A 20,379-nucleotide genomic window follows, 5' to 3' on the forward strand; every position below is an offset into this window, starting at 1 on the left:
GCCCACTATATCCATCGCTATCCTCTCAAATGGCGTTTCGATTATGGGGAGTGGCACTAACGGGCTTCTAACAGCTGGTCGGGGAGCTGTTAACTGGCACTCCGGGCACTCTCCACAATGCCGAGCCACTTCAGCCTGAATTCCTGGCCAGTAAAACCTCCTTACAATCCGGTCTCGGGTTTTATCGATACCAAGGTGTCCACCCAGAATGTGCCCATGAGCTAGATCCAGTACTGTCCTCCGGTACCGGGTGGGGACCAACAACTGTTCAACCACATCAACCCCTATTTTTGAGACTCTGTACACCAAACCCTTTTTCATAATAAAGTGGGGAAAACTATTAGGCCTCATCCCATCATTTATGGGAGTACCATCGACAACCTGCACGTCTGCTCTGGCTTGCTGCAGGGTTGGATCCTGGTTTTGGGCCGTCCCGAAATTAGTCAAGGACCCTGCCAGGTCTGCTGGTTCTAGATTGTCATCCTCTGGATTCAGATTGACACCAGCCCCAGTAGTACCAGGCTGTTCGTTGTCAACGAGGTTTGCCACTTCATCCTCATCCTCCCCTACTAGCACCTGTGAGGTTGGCCCCTGGGAGACCTCTTTTCTTGGTTTTGGTTGAAGGCCCCATGCCTCTTCCTGCTTGGTCAGGGTTGTTGGCTTCTCAAATATGCCATTCTTTTGGCCTAACTTCGCAAAGTTAGGAAAGTGTCTACCCAATATTACATCATATGGCATCTTTGGGACCACGCCGACCTCACAATTCAGCAGATCGTCCTCTGTTTGTATGCTCACTAAGGCTGTGGGGTACAGACGGGTATCCCCATGAATGCAGGTAACACTGATATCCTGACTTGTATCCAGTTTATGAGTTGGCACTAGGTTTGCAACGACCAGGGTTAGCATACTGCCGGAATCCAGCAGTGCTTCAACCTCTTTCCCTTCAACTGTCACCCTGCACATATGTTTGTTTCTTGATCTTTCAAGTACAGTGGTTACAACAGGACATGCATACCACATATCATCTTCTTTTTCACCGAGGTTACATTGCATTGGCTCTTCTTTAATAGGGCAGTAGGCTGCAATATGTCCTGGTCGATTACAATTGTAACAGATAATAGGCGTTCGGGCGGGAGACCCCCTCAACCCCCGGTCCCGGTTTCTGTTTTCTCCCTTAGTGTCTCGGCCCGATTCTGATTCTTTCCTCACGCCCCCACGCTGCTCTCTTCCCCCTCCACCTGTTGGGACAGTCTTACCCTGTCCGCTGGTTCGCCCAGGCCTGGGGAATGGGAATCTTTCCTCCTGTGCCTGCTCAGCTGTTCCTGCCGTACAATACCGTTCAACTAGGCCCACGAGATGGTCGGCGGAAAGTACCTCGTTCTGGCAAACCCATCGTCGCACTTCTTGGGGTAGACCTCGCTGAAACTGGTTGAGTACGATGGTCTCGACAATCTCGGCGGAGGAACGGGTCTCCGGTCGTAACCATTTCCGTGCCAGGTGAATCAAGTCGAACATCTGTGTTCGGGGCGGTTGTCCAGATCGGTAGGACCACTGGTGAAAGCGGTGTGCCCTCACGGTATCGGTCACTCCCAGTCTTGCCAGAATCTCTCCCTTTAGTTTATCGTAATCCTGTGCATCTGTCAACTCCAGGTCGAAATACGCTTTTTGAGCGTCCCCTGCCAGGTATGGTGCCAGAAGCCCTGCCCATTCTTCTTTCGGCCACTTCTCCCTCTCTGCAGTCCTTTCAAAGGTGGTAAGATATGCTTCCACATCATCCTGTGCTGTCATTTTTTGAAGAAAATGATTGGCCCGCCTCTGGGTATTTGCAGCTGGTAATTGAGCCCCAATTTGGTCCGCTAGCCCCTTTAGGCCTTCTCTTAACTCCTGGGTGTTTCTCTCTTGCTCTTCTCTGAGCAGCTGGTTGGTGCGGTGCTGGACCTGTAACGTGTCCTGGTACATTCGCATTGCATCCTGATGAGCTATTTGTTGAGCTCTAGTTGCCTCTTGTTGGGTGGCCGCCGCTTGTAACAGGGCTTGTATGGCTCCCTCCATACTCATTTTCCTGAGAAACTGTCCTAACCAAACAAAGCCACAAAAAAAAAAACCTGACTCCCCTTTGGAGTGCTAACTGATTTTTTTTTTTTTTTTTCTTTTTTTTTTTTCTTTTTACCTAACCAGCGGAATGGTTAGTCCATATGCCCACATTCTCCACCACGTGTGGCAAACCTCTTCAAGTTTATGAGCATTTGTCACAAATTAAGTGGGAAACTGTCACCAAATTACCCCAGAATGAGAGTTCTTTCGAACAGGACAGTACCTGTGTGTTTGTCTCTCCGTCCTGGTCCACCCAGGTCGTAGGCAAGGTCAAGGATAGCAGGGTTCGGTACACGAATCGGGTTCTCAGTAGGTCCAGGTCCAAACGCCAACAGGTAAGTCCAAAACAGTCCAGCTCATACACAGTAAATCCAGCCAATATCTATTGTCTCTTTCTCTATGGTTCACAGATCCTTCCAGCCCTCACTTCCTCTTCCTGGTTTTCCTTGACCCTTTATCTGTGTGTCGGCTCCACCTTCTGTGGGTTCCCCTTGCTTCTGGGACTTGTAGTTTTGGCAGTCGGCCATTTTGTGATCTGTAGTTCTGATCGGGGTGGCCATTTTAGTGATCGGGCAGAGCCCATTTATTAGTTCTGCTCTCACATATCTGCCATTTATCACTCGACCCCCTTCTTTGCCACAGTATGTGTATGTATATGTGTATATATATATGTATGTGCAGGTATGCGTAGGCAAGTGCTGTTTTTGTGTGTGTTTTTTGCCTTGTCTCTGTTGTTGTATCTCTTTAATATGGGTGAAAATTGTGAAATTCCAATAAAAATACTGTTTTAAAAAAAGTACTAATTTCTTAGGATGTTTTGTTGTTTTAATAACATGTACTTTTAACATATAATGTTGTGTCTGTTCTCCTGTGGCATGGTTTGGATTAGAAGAACAACACAATAAATAATGCCAGAAAAAATGTACTTTCTTTTTTATTTTGTATTCTTCATGGTAAAAAAAGAGAAAAGTTTCTAGATATAAAACATGCACTGAAATGTCAAAAATTGAGTTGAAAATGTTGTAGGTGAAATGATGTAGGCCGAAAGAACACAAGATGATTCAAAAGTTAGAAACTACTGTCTGATTTTAATGTTCACTGTGTTTTATACAGTATCAAAAAATGTTGTTCACTTTTTAACATTTTTACTAAAAATTTCAAAAAAATTATTGTGCAAAGAGATGTAATTTTTTGGAGTACTTGAAATGCATTAATTAAAAGACTCGTTCAAAATTAACCGGATCCAGGATTCACTGTTTTTTTTATTTTAGAATGTTCATCAGCTCTTCTATTGGTGTTCTATTGCAATGGACTGACTGTCTATTTAATGGGAATATAATCTGAGATGGACTGTCTTTTAAATGGGAATACAATCTGAGACTGACGGTCTTTTTAAATGGGAATACAATCTGAGACTGACGGTCTTTTTAATGGGAATACAATCTGAGACTGACGGTCTTTTTAATGGGAATACAATCTGAGACTGACGGTCTTTTAAATGGGAATACAATCTGAGATTGACGGTCTTTTTAATGGGAATACAAATCTGAGTTTTGGCCCGTCTTGCATGTTTTTATTTGGGGAGACCGCTGGCCAGATCCTTTCAACCCTAAAACCACCTTGATCTCCTAGATATCCATACCATAGAGTGGGTATTACAACTGATGTCATTCTAATGTATGACGTACATTATCTATGTATTGTAAAATCATGACGTTAACAGAAACCGATAGGATCGTGTCCATACTGTGTGTGTTTTTCATGGAAACCCCCAGGGCCATAGCACATACCAGGACATGTGCTGTGTCATTGATTGTCAATACAGATCCTCAATACAGTGATTGGCCGTTGGCATGTGCACACTGACTGAATGAACTTTCACCCACAACAGTTGAGTAGGATTCAATAAACAGTCTAGCAGGAGCAGCAGTACAGTACCATGCCTCTAGCTGTTCATTATGTATCTACTGAACTGGCCAAATTCCACAGAACATATTAGCAGGAAACCCCAGACCAGTTTTGTGCTAACCTTCCACTTTGTGTACTCTGTGAGGAGGATCTCAATTTGTTTTTTCCCTCCACTACTTGTGTCCTCCGTCCTTGCCTGCTTTTGAAAAATGTCAAAGGTAACGGAGGAGCGGAGCGCAAGGAGAGGAAACGTGGAAACAAATGCGCTTGTATGAAATGAGAATCTCCTTTTGTCATATGTTTTGCTTATGACACTGAGAACAAGGAGTGGAATATTAGCACAAACTGACTGGTACCCAGGCTAAGAATAAACACTACTTCTGGTTCTCCTGGCAGAGTTCTATACTGAGTACTGGGTTTGGGAGATGATACTGGGTGCTGGACTGTCCCCCTGACAGGAGTGAATAGAAGCCAGCCCAGATCTTCACATGTCAGCCTCTGGCCCTGAACATCTCCTGGGAGTGGTGGGACAAAAAAAAACACAACTTTTCATATTTAAAGCAAGAAAAACTAACAAAAAAAGACCTCACTAATGCTCTTGTGGCTGAATGGAAGCAAGTCCCCCACAGCAATGTTCCACCATCTAGTGGAAAGCCTTCCCTGAAGAGTGGAGGCTGTTATAGCAGCAAAGGAGGGACCAACTCCATATTAATGCCTTCCCAGAAGAGTGGAGGCTGTTATAGCAGCAAAGGGGGGACCAACTCCATATTAATGACTTCCCAGAAGAGTGGAGGCTGTTATAGCAGCAAAGGGGGGACCAACTCCATATTAATGCCTTCCCTGAAGAGTGGAGGCTGTTATAGCAGCAAAGGGGGGACCAACTCCATATTAATGACTTCCCAGAAGAGTGGAGGCTGTTATAGCAGCAAAGGGGGGACCAACTCCATATTAATGCCTTCCCAGAAGAGTGGAGGCTGTTATAGCAGCAAAGGGGGGACCAACTCCATATTAATGACTTCCCAGAAGAGTGGAGGCTGTTATAGCAGCAAAGGGGGGACCAACTCCATATTAATGCCTTCCCTGAAGAGTGGAGGCTGTTATAGCAGCAAAGGGGGGACCAACTCCATATTAATGCCTTCCCAGAAGAGTGGAGGCTGTTATAGCAGCAAAGGGGGGACCAACTCCATATTAATGCCTTCCCAGAAGAGTGGAGGCTGTTATAGCAGCAAAGGGGGGACCAGTTCCACATTAATGCCCATGATTTTGGATTGAGATGTTTAACGAGCAGGTGTCCACCTACTTTTGGTCATGTAGTGTATCACTGTCATAGCAAGTTAAAGGTTTCTGTAACTGAGAATGTTGTTGCTGTTCAAGCTACTTGCACATATATTTCTGTATTTTAATAAAAACTGTTTATTTTGATACATTGATGTTTATGGTATTTTGTCATTCTTGCCCATCCTTGCACCCAGTTGACAAATGTTTTAAAAATGCCTTAAGTCCTCAATGGCACTGTCCATGCAGCGAACACACACTGGAGTCATAATACCCAGAAACAAGGAAATGTTTCCAATTGTTTTTCCACCATTCATTTCTCTCATAGGGAATTTTCCCTCCCAGTGGCCTTATCATACAAGGCTCTACAGACAGATTTAAAAATACATGGGCTATTTTTGCGTTGATGGTGTATTCATTGAAGCCAGGTGTAACCTAGTGGTTAGAACTTTGGACTAGTAACTGTAAAGGTTGCAAGATCGAATCCTCAAGCTGACAAGGTAAAACATCTGTTGTTCTGCCCCTGAACCCACTGTTCCTAGGTGGGTGGGTCATTGTAAATAAGAATTTGTTCTTAACTGACTTGCCTAGTTAAATAACACTTTAAAAAGTGGTTTAACGTTCAAATGCGTTTTGATTGACCACATAGAACAGCTTGGACAAGGCGACGGTCGGTGGAAGTCTGGCGCCACCAAGTGGACAATTATTTTAGTTCCCTTGTGCCAGCAGTGCTTCCAGAGATAGTTTATAAAAATGGCCCGCCGGGACCTTGGGTGTTGTGGGGGGACCCTTCGCCTGGGGTCGAGGCTCCATTTCTTCTGTATCACCCCAGGGCATCCGTCTCCCAGAGCACATATATTTTCTTTTGGAAAAGTTTTATTGTTGCATTTCCTTTGAAAACAGCTCACATATATTTTTGTACATCATTTTATACACATAAAAACGGCATTAAAGCATCAAAAACTATTTGAATTTGTTTTGATCACTATCTAGTGACATAGACTTGCTTAATTAAACCCAATATCCATCATGACTATAATAAACGAACCATCCGGTTGGCTTCGTCTGCTTTTTCTTTACAACGACGGCAGGGGGTGCACCGTTCCTGGAGGTACTGCAATACCAGGTCGATGCGTGGAGTGGACGGAGCAAGCCCCTATTCCATCTCCCTATTCCAAAAATCAATTTAATATATGGTCCCCAGATAGGGGACGTATCAGATATTAAACTGATAAGAACAGATACTACACTTGATCTTAGCCAAAAGGCCGAGAAGCGATACCGCAATGCTTTCGGGAGGAAGGTGCCGTTCTCAGACACGTCAAATCCGGAAACGCTTACAGCAAAATGAGCTCTGTAAACTTTATATCAAATATCAAAGATTATGATGCTGTTAAAAAATGGTGGCATAGATCGGGATTTGATCAACGTCGGGAAAAGACACTTTTCACTGATACAATGTAACACATTGGTAGGATACAAAGTCACGCGGTCATCCGCCCTCCAATCGGAAACTAGACAAATCCGTGTGGAGTTAAAACCAGATTTACAGCTAAATTGGAATAATAATCTATCCAATAGGGGTTGGATAAACAATTTGTAAATAATAAAACGGACATAACATTTGATCTTTTATAAAATATCTCGGGAAGGGTTGACGCCACAAGGGAACTAAAATAATTGTCCACTTGGTGGCGCCAGACTTCCACCGACCGTCGCCTTGTACAAGCTGTTCTATGTTGTCAATAAAATACACTTGAATGTTGAACCACTTGACTTCAATACATACATCAACGCAAAAATAGCATATGTATTTTTAAATCTGTCTATAGAGCCTTGTATGATAAGGCCATTGTAAGGAGGCCTTTATAAAGTTGCCCTCCTAAATTACTCAAGGCCAAACTTCAAAGATGTCCATGGCACTGGACTGCAGTGAGAGCTAGACCGACAGCGTGGCCTACGGAGTGGTCCCGGCCTGTGGTCCTGGCTGCATAAATGTGTGCTCAGCACAATAAACTTTTGCAAACATGACACTGTTGAGGCATACTTTTACAATTATGCTTAATCAGTCACTACAACAAACTTCATTCATATCATGCACATAAAATGCTATTTACACACAAAATACTGTATATTGATGAATTAAAACTACACTGGTTTGATTCATTCTGAAAGTTAGGTTTAGGCTACTACATGATACTAAAATGTTCACTATACCCATCATGAGGTTGCTACAACCTAGCCTAATTAAACAGCAGCAGTAAAATAACAATAGTGAGGCTATATACAGGGGGTACCGGCACAGAGTCAATGTGCGGGGGCACCGGTTAGTTGAGGTAATTGAGGTAACATGTACATGTAGGTAGAGTTAAAGTGACTATGCATAAATCAGAAACAGAGAGTAGCAGCAGCGTAGAAGGGGGTCCATGACCGGGGTCAATGATGCCCACTGCATTAGACACACTACTAATCGCCCAACATCAGTGCCCGACCTCACTAATGCTCTTGTGGCTGAATGGAAGCAAGTCCCCCGCAGCAATGTTCCAACATCTTGTGGAAAGCCTTCCCAGAAGAGTGGAGGCTGTTATAGCAGCAAAGGGGGGACCAACTCCATATTAATGCCTTCCCAGAAGAGTGGAGGCTGTTATAGCAGCAAAGGGGGGACGAACTCCATATTAATGCCCATGATTTTGGAATGAGATGTTCAACGAGCAGGTGTCCACATACTTTTGGTCGTGTAGTGTATGTTGAATGATAAATATTTAAGGCTGACAGTCTACACGTATTACAGATAAATAGAAAGCTTTACAGAGAATCTGAGATTTATATTGCAAAATGTCTGGTTTAAGAATCAAGAGTTTTAGACATTGTCAACACCAGTTACCTGTGGAAAGCTTCATATTGTAATGTCCTGACTAGATCATAAAGGAACAATTGTCCAGACAGAGGTTTGAGTTTACGAATTGACGGTTTATTAACCTAACTTTACACAGGCTACTGTTTGACCGTAGCCCACGCCAAATAAATGAAAGATAACCCACAAGCCAACCGTGACCTTCTCTTGTGAAACCCAGACGTAAGAGGGAGAACAAAGGTTAAACCTGGTCTTAACTTCCAATGCTCCACCCCCCTGCCCAACCCCCCTCCACGCCACTCCGCCAACCACCACGATGCCCGGCATCAGAACATTCCAGGCATTCCCGTGATTGGCAGATAGCAGGTTGATTGACATGTCGGACTCCGCGAACTGGTCAGTACAACACAACCACCTACTAGCCTAACACATAACACACAGCTGTCTGTGCGGGTCGCTACACAGCCCCCCCCAAAGTCCCTCGTCCCCGAGGGAACAAACAAAGTCTCTGAAGCGACCCGGAAGTCTCCTTTGCCTGCGTGGCCGTGATGGTCGCAGAGTGCACCTCTGGAAACCAGGGAATGAAAGATATGGGGGACAAGGAAGCGGGAACGGGTAATAGAGTCCGTGGCTCTGGGGAACCACGCGGTGACACAGGGAGAGAGACAGGGGGAGTGGGTGCCTGGAGAATGTCAATGCCAGAAAGGGGAATTGTGGGGGTCCCTGGGGTTTGGGGAGAAGAGGCCCATCTGTATGGGGCTAACCTGTCCCGGTGCAGTGCCACCTTTCTCCCCCTGGGAGGAAGCTGCACCCGGTAAACAACCTCCCCTACCCTCTCCAGGACGCTGCAGGGTCCCACCCAGTGACTGTCCAACTTAGGGCATCTGCCTTTTTTCCTTAGGGGGCTGTAGACCCAGACCAGCTCCCCAGCCACAAAGTGCCTTTCCCGGGTGTGCACATCATAGTTCCTCTTCTGCCTCACACCTGCATTCACCAGCTGCTCTGAGTCCAACCTGGCACAATATCTGGCCTCACCAGGGTTACTGTGGACCCAGTGTCCACCAGGGCAGAACAGGGTACCCCCTCCACAGTGACATGACAAAAGTCCCCAACACAGGTCCGGCCCACCACAACAACAGAAGCCATCTGCTTGCCCTCGTCTGCTTCTGGGGGAAGTGGAGCCATCCCCGTCTGTGCCGGTGGGCTCCTCCTGAAGAAGATGGTGGTTGGGATAGAAAACCAGGGGTCCACACTACCCGGTCTATGCGGACCCGAGCCATTCCCTGAGCTCTGGGGGACATGGGGCAATACCGGCGCAGATGGCCTGGCTGGCCACAACCCCAACCCTGGGACCAGGGCGTGTGTTTCGCGCCGCCTGTAGCGACACAGCATGAATGAGTTCTGTCATTTCAGCCACCCATGCAGGCTTTTCCAGCTCCGGGCTGCTCTGCCCCCCCAGCTCGCACAGAGGGTCTGTCTCCCTGCACCCCCACCAAAGCCCCAGCCCACACCAGCTCCCTCTCCAAAGCCATCTCCAAGGCTATCTGCAATGACTCAGGATGAGCCAGCTGGGTCTGTATGCGCAGCTCCTTAGGAGAGAGCGCCTGTATGAACTGGTCCCGTGCTAGCTCGCTCTGCACGGAGGGGGGCATGTGAGCATATGCCCGCGGAGAGAGGATCTCAATGTCATTAGGTAGCACCCGTAGAGGCTCTCCAGGCTGCCTGCGTCTTTTACTCAGTTCGGAGCGCAGTAGCCCGGGCTGTACACACTGTCCTTAGCGCCTCCTCAGTGCTCCCACTCAAGCACCATAATCACGTCTGTACTCGGGGCTAATCAATATCAAACAGGCCAGAGCATCATCCGTGAGGCATAAAGCCAACTGCAGTGCCCTATCTTCATTCGACCACGCCCTAAAATGAGCTAACAGTTCAAACTGAGCATGAAAAGCTTCCCAATCCGCCTTACCGGAATACTTCGGGGTCTTAACAGACGCAGATGGGAACTGGGCGCCGCCATGTTTGTTTACATCCTGAGCCCCAGATTCCTCGTCCCGCCGCGTCGACGTCACACCTTCGGTCCGCCCACCAGAATCAGCGGGAAGCACAGTCGACAAAGCGCTCATGCCCGCTAGTAGCTAGCCACAGAAGTCAGCTAGCTAGCTGGCTAACTTTTATCAACGTTTTAACTTCTGACACCAATGTAATGACCTGACTAGATCATAAAGGAACAATTGTTCAGACAGAGGTTTGAGTTTACGAATTGACGGTTTATTAACCTAACTTTACACAGGCTACTGTTTGGCCGAAGCCCACGCCAAATAAATGAACGATAACCCACAAGCCAACCGTGACCTTCTCTTGTGAAGCCCAGACGTAAGAGGGAGAACAAAGGCTGAACCTGGTCTTAACTTCCAATGCTCCTCCCCCCTGCCCAACCCCCCTCCACGCCACTCCGCCAACCACCACGATGCCCGGCATCAGAACATTCCAGGCATTCCCGTGATTGGCAGATAGCAGGTTGATTGACATGTCGGACCCCGCGAACACTGTGTACTGGTCAGTACAACACAACCACCTACTAGCCTAACACATAACACACAGCTGTCTGTGCGGGTCGCTACAATATCATGATGCTCAAATCATTTTTCCTTCTCAAATCAGGTGTCGTCAACAAAGTCAAAGGAATTGATGCTATAAACCCGTCTTCTAAAGATGAGTTCACAGAGTTTGAAAAGTTGTTAAAAGACAAGATATCACCTTTTGAGAGTTCCATACACTATTCCCGGCTTTCTAGAGTCCTTGTTTCGAGACCTCTGTCTCTCACGTAAGTTTTGATTTAATAATATACAGTTTGAAAAGTAACCAATGATATTGTTCATGCATCTCAATGGTCAGTGGGGCCTGTATTATGTCCCTGTATTGTATGAAATAATGTTTTAACTGTGCACCTCTTATGTTACAGTGGAGGTGGAGGACTTGAAAAAAGTCAGCAACTCCCTCACAGTCTTACTAAGTGAGAAACAGAAACAGGAAAAGGTTTGTTTTTTCATTTTATTTAAATGACCGACAAGTATTGCCATTTATCACCAGTACACATGGTCTACTTAGACTGCTATTCAGTCTTGTCCGGGTCATGTTCATTAGGCATCAAACGGAAGAAAACAGACTGGAACAGTACTACCTGGAGTTGGGTGCCCTAATGGAAATTATGCAACAACAAAAAATAATTATTGTCATAAGACAATACTAATCATCCCTCTTTGTTTCCAACAGCAGCTAAATAAAGGACAATACTAATCATCCCTCTTTGTTTCCAACAGCAGCTGAATAAAGGACAATACTAATCATCCCTCTTTGTTTCCAACAGCAGCTAAATAAAGGACAATACTAATCATCCCTCTTTGTTCCCAACAGCAGCTGAAATAAAGGACAATACTAATCATCCCTCTTTGTTTCCAACAGCAGCTGAATAAAGGACAATACTAATCATCCCTCTTTGTTTCCAACAGCAGCTGAATAAAGGACAATACTAATCATCCCTCTTTGTTCCCAACAGCAGCTGAATAAAGGACAATACTAATCATCCCTCTTTGTTTCCAACAGCAGCTGAATAAAGGACAATACTAATCATCCCTCTTTGTTTCCAACAGCAGCTGAATAAAGGACAATACTAATCATCCCTCTTTGTTTCCAACAGCAGCTGAATAAATGACAATACTAATCATCCCTCTTTGTTTCCAACAGCAGCTGAATAAATGACAATACTAATCATCCCTCTTTGTTTCCAACAGCAGCTGAATAAAGGACAATACTAATCATCCCTCTTTGTTTCCAACAGCAGCTGAATAAATGACAATACTAATCATCCCTCTTTGTTTCCAACAGCAGCTGAATAAATGACAATACTAATCATCCCTCTTTGTTTCCAACAGCAGCTGAATAAAGGACAATACTAATCATCCCTCTTTGTTTCCAACAGCAGCTGAAATAAAGGACAATACTAATCATCCCTCTTTGTTTCCAACAGCAGCTGAATAAAGGACAATACTAATCATCCCCTCTTTGTTTCCAACAGCAGCTGAATAAAGGACAATACTAATCATCCCTCTTTGTTTCCAACAGCAGCTGAATAAAGGACAATACTAATCATCCCTCTTTGTTTCCAACAGCAGCTGAATAAAGGAAAGAAGAAAAAGAAAGGCGTGGTTCCTGCCGGAGGGATGAAGTCCAAGATGAAGGATGACCTAGCGGACTACGGCGAGTTCGATGGAGGTTACGTACAAGACTACGAGGACTTCATGTGACGTGACATCAACCGAGTGCTACAAAATAATGCTGCAAAATAATACAAAATGTTACTATAAAGTAATTTAAGGCTAGGAGGTATTGAAGCCACACAGGTCAATGTGTGAACATAGGCCCATATACTGCTGAAATGAATATGATGCAACCATAGTCTTAACTGTTAGTGTATTTTAATGGAGAAATGATGGCGCTGAAAATAATAATAAAATAAAATAATCTGTTATGTAGCATTTCAACGAATAGCCGTAGGGTACTCCGTGTCAATTAGAAAACAAGGCGCCGACCCTTTCATCCTGGGCCTGTGTTCACAAAGCGTCTGAGTAGATATGCTGATCTAGGATCAGGTGCCCCCTTCTTATTCATTATGATCAGAAAAGGCTCAACTGATCCTAGAGCCACACTGCTACGCTGAGGACCCAGTATAATCACTTCCACTGAGTTGAAGCAACAATCATTCTAGGCCTCCTAGGCATTTCTAGTCGATCGTCAAACATTTCTGTAAAAAAAAACAACGATAAAGTCTTGTTCCTATTTTTTTTTAAATTACGTCTCGGGCTGTTGGTGGTAGGTACAGCCAATTCAGCTTCCCTGCGCGCCGGGTAGGCAAACTGTTGCCTTTTTTGCGTGTCTGAAGGTACAACCTCTGCCTTCCCGGTGGGCCTGGAGAGGAAATCAAGTGCACTATTTATCACTGGCCAATCACAATGCTCAGTTTACCGAGTCTGCAGTAACGTAGCAGGCAAATAAAAAAAGATACGGCAAAATTGATACTGTGAGATTTCAAAACGTTTAAAACCATGACTAGAGAAAAAGATGCTGTTTTTAAGGGTGAGTTCATGTTTAAATTCTTACTCAGCACTGTCAATACTTTCTATTCAACACTTTTATAACCCATAAAATGCTTGTTCTTCCTATTTCCAGTCAGCGCTACATCAAGCAGTGCAGCAGTAATGAACGAGGAGGAGACGTGTATCTATAGGCTTGCGTTGTTGTTATTGTTAGCGGCTTGGTTCTTTTTTAATGTCAAGGAATATTTAACTTTCTCTGTTCATAGGAGTAACAACATGAATTTGTGCATGAGGCAGAAGTAATGCGGGGCAACTCGAGTTTCGCCATCAGCTGGAAGACGGTGTCCCCTTTTGGTCGGTGGAGGAAAGGGAGAGCGGAGGGATGTAGAGAGACGGACCCTCAGTCTACTGCTCTCTCCCTCCGCTGAGACTGACCCTCAGTCTGCTGCTCTCTCCCTCTGCTGAGACGGACCCTCAGTCTGCTGCTCTCTCCCTCCGCTGAGACTGACCCTCAGATGCAGGCACCATCAGCCCAGTAAAATAAAAAGCTAATTATTTAAATGCATGCTCACTCAGCTGTGCCTCACAAGTAATACAACAATGGGTCTATTACCGGTGTGATCATGTAGCCTACCTCAAATTTAGAAATAGAATTGGAAAAGAATGTCCTGAACAACAATGCATTGGCAGGTGAATTCAAGTAAAGCCAGTATGCGTTGATAATGGGTCTATAGCTTACTGCACAAACCACATTGCTACAGAACTGTTTTTAATTGGTTAATGTTGAATAGGCTTATATTTTTTGAGTCACTACTTAGGGCTAGGCCCCTTTTTTCTCTCAATTTCCACCTGAATGACATGCCCAAAGTAAACTGCCTGTTGCTCAGGCCCTGAAGCCAGGATATGCATATAATTGGTACCATTAGAAAGAAAACACGTTGAAGTTTGTAGAAATGTTAAAGTAATGTAGGAGAATATAACACAATAGATATGGTAGGAGAAAATCCTAAGAAAAACCAACCCTGAATTGTTTTTTGAGAGACCATGCTCTTACAATGTCAAGTATAAGGGCATACTCAATTCTAGCTCTCGGGATGCAATTCCTATGACTTCCACAGGGTGACAGCAGTCTATGTTCAAGGTTTCAGGCTTGTAACTTCCAAAACGAATAAGAAATATCAGTTTTAGTACAGGGACACAGTCTTGGAAATTCGTGTTTGCGCCGCCATGAAGACAAGACGCACCTGCTAAAATCGGTTTCCTATTGAACATACTACTTTCCGTAAGAAATATTATAGTTTGATTACATTTTAGGGTATCTGAGGAGTTAATAGAAACATATTTTGACTTGTTGAAACAAAGTTTAGGGGTAGATTTTCACATTCTTTTCTCTGCATGTTGAAAGAGTGGATTACTCAAATCGATGGCACCAACATACATACTTTTTGGGATATAAAGAAGGATTTTATCTAACAAAACAACACTACATGTTATAGCTGGGACCCTTTGGATGACAAATCAGAGGAAGATTTTCAAAAAGTGAATATTTAATCACAATTTGTGAATTTATGAAACCTGTGCCGGTGGAAAAATATTGTGATGTGGGGCGCCGTCCTCAAACAATCGCATGGCATGCTTTCAATGTAATAGCTACTGTAAATCAGACAGTGCAGTTAGATTAAGAAGAATTTAAGCTTTCAACCGATATAAGACACTTGTATGTACCTAAATGTTTAATATCCATAATTTTTATGATTATTTATTTGAATTGCGCGCCCTCCAGTTTCACCGGAAGTTGTCCCGCTAGCAGGACGCCTATTCCTAATTAATAAAAAATCTGAGTGGTAGATCTCAGCTTGCATTTTGACTCAAAGGTTGGTGACCACTGCTCTACACACCTATAATTATACTGATTCTACACACCTGCATTTATACTGATTCTACACACCTATAATTATACTGATTCTACACACCTATAATTATACTGACTCTACACACCTATATTTATACTGATTCTACACACCTATAATTATACTGATTCTACACACCTATAATTATACTGATTCTACACACCTATAATTATACTGACTCTACACACCTATATTTATACTGATTCTACACACCTATAATTATACTGATTCTACACACCTGCATTTATACTGATTCTACACACCTATAATTATACTGATTCTACACACCTATAATTATACTGATTCTACACACCTATGATTATACTGATTCTACACACCTATAATTATACTGACTCTACACACCTATATTTATACTGATTCTACACACCTATAATTATACTGATTCTACACACCTATAATTATACTGACTCTACACACCTATATTTATACTGATTCTACACACCTATAATTATACTGATTCTACACACCTATATTTATACTGACTCTACACACCTATATTTATACTGATTCTACACACCTATAATTATACTGACTCTACACACCTATAATTATACTGACTCTACACACCTATAATTATACTGATTCTACACACCTATAATTATACTGATTCTACACACCTATATTTATACTGATTCTACACACCTATAATTATACTGATTCTACACACCTATAATTATACTGACTCTACACACCTATAATTATACTGACTCTACACACGTGCATTTATACTGACTCTAATAAATGTTTCCTTTCTTCACCAGTTGAATCTTCTCTCTCTTTCCTCAACAGCGTAATACAGAGGGGTATTGTGGGTGCTTGGTGCCTGGCTGTCTTGGTGCCTGGTGCCTTTTCCGTACCCCTAGATACTGAATGGCAGGTACTTTCAAATACACCATCTGAAAAACTTGACAATAATTACATTTTTTTTGTGTGTTATACACATTGCCTGTGTACACTGTGATATGAATCTTTATTTTTTTGTGAATAAACAAATGGTATTTTGTAGATTATAAAGTGTCTTTACATATTCCATATAGTGGAACAAAATGGCTGCTGTATGCTACATTGCTAATCTATTAACCTCATGCTAATGGCAGGTACATGTATATAAAGTGAAGGACACTGTAATTATATCTCTCAATTGCTATTATGCGTAAACAAGTTTGTCCATGCAAATCACTTTCTAAAAGTTAGATTTTTTTTTTTTAGTAAGACTAATAGCATACATCCCAAGTATCCAATCCATCTGAGCACTTGCTGCATTGTAATTGATGATTGACCAATAAGGCTGGGGGTAAGGGGTGAACAGGTGAAGACAGAACAATCCTCACATCCCCTCTAGATTAAGCAGAGATTTGAGACAGTCTGCTACACCTGCAAAGTGGTACTCTCCTCAGACAGTCTGCTACACCTGCAAAGTGGTACTCTCCTCTGAGACAGTCTGCTACACCTGCAAAGTGGTACTCTCCTCTGAGACAGTCTGCTACACCTGCAAAGTGGTACTCTCCTTTGAGACAGTCTGCTACACCTGCAAAGTGGTACTCTCCTCAGACAGTCTGCTACACCTGCAAAGTGGTACTCTCCTTTGAGACAGTCTGCTACACCTGCAAAGTGGTACTCTCCTCTGAGACAGTCTGCTACACCTGCAAAGTGGTACTCTCCCCTGAGACAGTCTGCTACACCTGCAAAGTGGTACTCTCCTCTGAGACAGTCTGCTACACCTGACAGTTCCTGAATAACAGTCTTTATGAACCCATCATAACAGAACCAGTAGAAAGGGAGAATACAGCCTGGTCCAACAATGGGCTGGTTGTTCTCTGAACGTCCTTCTGATGCCTGGTTTATATTTGTAAAAATAATTTCTGTCTTCATTCGGTCAATACACAGACATCTTGGATATCTCAGTTACAATCATATGCTTCTGAAACTTCACACGAGATAAAACTAAGGTGATAAAAATCAAGAGGATGTAGGCTGCTTCTCCATTCAATTAGAATTCTAAAAGTTACTAGTAAAACAGAGAGATTCAATATCTCCCAGATAAAGCAGTTTTGCAGGACACAGCCTTTCTGAAAGCATAATATCTATTATCTACCTTTATGTTTGGATGTTTAGGGCAAAATGACAATTTAGCAGCTGTTATTTTCCAGATGGAAAACAAGAGAAATTATACTTATAAAAGGTTGAGAGGAGATTAAAATAATGGAATTTAATTGGCAGATAACAACAATGCAAATCCCTTTTTGGCAGCTATTAACTTTCTTCTGGAAACAACTAAATGTTCTAATGCAAATGTTTTAATGAATCTGGTTCGAGAGGGATATTTCTTGATTAAAATATCCGTTAAGAATTGAAATTGTTTAACATCATAAAATTCTAAACTACAAATTGCATTTTGCAAACTGACCCTTTGCTAAATGTTTTCAGTTTGTAAGTAAAATATTGATACAGGATTGCACTACAGATTTACATATACTATGACTCAAAAAAACATGTTTATTTACATAATTCCATCCTTAAACTATTTTTTTTCTTCAATCCAATTCCTTGTATTTTCAAGAACATTGTCAGGGACAGAGCCCATCTTTGATCTGGACAGGGACTGACCAAGTAGTGACTTCATTTACATTGAGTAGTTTGTGTATGGCAGACGTCACAGTTCTAAAGCCCATCGGCTTCCTGTTGTTATTGTCTGATAGTAAACACATAAGAATGGGCCTTCGGGGTATCAGGTGTCGTAAAGCATTCCCACCGACAAACAGCCCATAATAAAGTTACAATCTGGGAGAAAAAGATTAGTAAAACAGACCAATAACACTACGAACCAGAAACCTTTAATTTGAAATAAAAATGTTTTATAGGAGGTGACAGTACAAAATGTTTCCTTTTATTTGATGGTATTTTCATATCTATTTTATCGTTTAAAAATGAAAGCACTATTTATCTAGTCCCCCTATTTGAAGGTTTCATAAGTATTTGAACAAATTCACTTAAAGTGTATTAAATTCAGTCAAATGTTTAGTTTTTGGTCCCACAGTCCTGCATGTAATGACTACATCAAGCATGTGACTCTACAAACCTGTTGGATGCATTTGCAGTTTATTTTGGTTGTGATTCGGGTTATGTTGTGCCCAATAGTCATTTATTTTCTAAACAAGTTTCTGAACACTTCAACATTAAAAGTTGGATGCTACCATGATTACGGATAATCGTGAATGAATCATGAATATTGTTAACGGTGGGAGCATGTTTTTGGGGCATGATCTTTACGCACGTGTAACTTTCTCACTCATTGATATTTGGAGTTTCAGTGTACTTCCTGATTTGACAGGAATTGAGATGGAATTGACCCCAAACCTGTTTGTTAGTGACATTAAATTTCCATTTGGTTGTAAGGACAGTGCTTATCCACACAGGAAACAGCCTTATGGTGTTATAACCATTTGGTGGGCATAACCATGTGGAAACAGCTTCAGGGTGTATTAACCATAGCGGTGGTAATAACCATATGGTAGCAGCCTTAGGGTGTTATAACCAGTGGTGGTAATAACCATATGGTAGCAGCCTTAGGGTGTTATAACCATGATGGTGATAATAACCATGTGGAAACAGCCTCAGGGTGTATTAACCATAGCGGTGGTAATAACCATATGGTAGCAGCCTTAGGGTGTTATAACCATGATGGTGATAATAACCATGTGGAAACAGCTTCAGGGTGTTATAACCAGTGGTGGTAATAACCATGTGGAAACAGCCTTTAGGATGTTATAACCAGCGGTGGTAATAACCATGTGGAAACAGCCTCAGGGTGTTATAACCAGTGGTGGTAATAACCATGTGGAAACAGCCTCAGGGTGTTATAACCAGTGGTGGTAATAACCATGTGGAAACAGCCTCAGGGTGTTATAACCAGTGGTGGTAATAACCATGTGGAAACAGCCTTAGGGTGTATAACCATGATGGTGATAATAACCATGTGGAAACAGCCTTAGGGTATTATAACCAGTGGTGGTAATAACCATGTGGAAACAGCCTCAGGGTGTTATAACCAGTGGTGGTAATAACCATGTGGAAACAGCCTCAGGGTGTTATAACCAGTGGTGGTAATAACCATGTGGAAACAGCCTCAGGGTGTTATAACCAGTGGTGGTAATAACCATGTGGAAACAGCCTCAGGGTGTTATAACCAGTGGTGGTAATAACCATGTGGAAACAGCCTCAGGGTGTTATAACCAGTGGTGGTAATAACCATGTGGAAACAGCCTCAGGGTGTTATAACCATGATGGTGATAATAACCATGTGGAAACAGCTTCAGGGTGTTATAACCAGTGGTGGTAATAACCATGTGGAAACAGCCTCAGGGTGTTATAACCAGTGGTGGTAATAACCATGTGGAAACAGCCTTAGGGTGTTATAACCAGTGGTGGTAATAACCATGTGGAAACAGCCTTAGGGTGTTATAACCAGTGGTGGTAATAACCATATGGTAGCAGCCTTAGGGTGTTATAACCATAGCGGTGGTAATAACCATATGGTAGCAGCCTTAGGGTGTTATAACCATAGAAGTGGTAACAAGGCAAAAGTAAACATGTCATCCCACACGAATGATAGAGCTCTCCTTGGGCCAATCAGTGGCATTTTGTAAATGGCGGATCTCTATGGTAACACGTGTCATTAACCAATCATTAAGTTCCATCAAGTGGTGTCTGAGATATCACGTGGGGTTTAGCTAGACAGTGTGCCAGGTTTGAATCACCGAGTCAAACGAATCAAGAGATATAAAAACATGTGCCTGTTATAGCGCCACCTAGAGGTCGTTAAGAATGCTCTCGCAATATGTTGAGTCTTGACAGTGTTTGCAACACGTGTACCACATTGTGTTACAATGCCAATATCCTTGACTGATTTATATGCATTTTATGTGCCAGACCACGCCCACCTGAATGTTTATTGGTCAATAGCGGCCATGTTGTTTTAGGTACTGTACTAGTCTGGAAAATACTGTGTTGAGAGACCTTTGTCCATAGATGCCACATATCCAGTTTTGTGCAGACCAGGCATTCGGTGCCAGAAGAGTAGCGTTTGTGTTTCTCACAAAATTCTAAATGCAGTAAAATTCATCATTGTGGACCTAATGAGCAACGCTTCCTCTCATTTTTGTTCTGGCACTGAGCACATTTTTAGGTCTGCTGAGCACAAACTTCAACGTCGTGAAAATTCTGT

The 20,379-nt window shown here is 42.9% G+C and overlaps 1 non-coding gene and 1 pseudogene across 1 annotated transcript; one reads left to right on the forward strand and one right to left on the reverse strand.

The window, feature by feature from the left end:
• Positions 1-6,366: 6,366 nt before the first annotated feature.
• On the reverse strand, positions 6,367-6,557 carry LOC129863089 (U2 spliceosomal RNA). The gene has a single exon (XR_008760934.1). It is a non-coding gene; the product is annotated as a U2 spliceosomal RNA (small nuclear RNA).
• Positions 6,558-10,540: 3,983 nt separating this feature from the next.
• On the forward strand, positions 10,541-12,672 carry LOC129861899 (eukaryotic translation initiation factor 3 subunit J-A-like; annotated as a pseudogene).
• The last annotated feature ends 7,707 nt before the right edge of the window (positions 12,673-20,379 follow it).

Source organism: Salvelinus fontinalis, chromosome 9 (assembly GCF_029448725.1).
Source record: "Salvelinus fontinalis isolate EN_2023a chromosome 9, ASM2944872v1, whole genome shotgun sequence".
In the NCBI taxonomy this organism is placed as follows: domain Eukaryota; kingdom Metazoa; phylum Chordata; class Actinopteri; order Salmoniformes; family Salmonidae; genus Salvelinus; species Salvelinus fontinalis.